Below are 954 nucleotides of genomic sequence, written 5' to 3' on the forward strand. Positions count from 1 at the left end.
GCCACGGGGAACCTGTGGCCTCGCTGCTCTGACCGGAGTCACCTGCTGGGTGTTCCTGAGGGAGAAGGAGACGGCATGGAAATGGAGCCTGAGGAGGATCGCCGCGAACGGGACGGGGATCTAGAGCAAGGGAGCCGGAGAGGAAGGGTTACAGTGACCTGGGCCTCAGGCGACAGGGATTTGCACAGAGGGCTAAGGAGGGATGGCAGAAATGTAAAACGACCCAGCCTCAAAACGAAAACTGAGAACTGCAACCACGAAGCAAGACACGGGACGTGCAGAGCGGAGAGACTGGGGCGGGAAACGCGATGGGCGGCGAGTGTGCTCAGGGTCCAGACACTGAGCCACGATGCCTGTTTAAAAGGGAACTGGGGGCTGGGGGACAAGCCTGGTGGCTTCTGTTCTCAGAAACCAAGCTATGTAAGGAGCTGTCGAGAGATGACACACAGGGTGGGAAATACTGAGTTTCTGAAAAACAAAAGGTAAGTGTTAGCAATCGAAATGCAGAAGAGTGAGAGCAGAAAAAGTGCTGAGTAAAATGAAGACACGGGACCTATTCTCAGTGCGGACAGAAAGGCTAGGAACTGGAGGAAAATGATCAAGGGTCCCACGAGCCAAAGCAGCAGAGAACTGTTGAGATGGAGGAAATTCACCAGTACGAAACATAGATCAAGAAGGGCAAGAACTGAGAAAGGCATTAATATTCACCCACTGGCGACTCTGAGGACATTTCAGTGGAGTGCTGCGTACAAAAACCAGTTCAGAAGTTTTAAAAACAGACTGAGGAAAAGGATTGAACAACAGATGACGTTTAAACGTCATGAATGCTGGAAGAAAAACAGAACGCTAGACGGAAATGGGCAGTAAATTACAGGCTTTCCAGATTTTATGCTGTAGGTTAACTCACTATTGTCACCCTAAGTGTCCATCTGCCTGGCCTGGCCCATCGATATT

Source organism: Pteropus vampyrus, unplaced genomic scaffold (genome assembly GCF_000151845.1).
Source record: "Pteropus vampyrus isolate Shadow unplaced genomic scaffold, Pvam_2.0 Scaffold124, whole genome shotgun sequence".
NCBI lineage: Eukaryota > Metazoa > Chordata > Mammalia > Chiroptera > Pteropodidae > Pteropus > Pteropus vampyrus.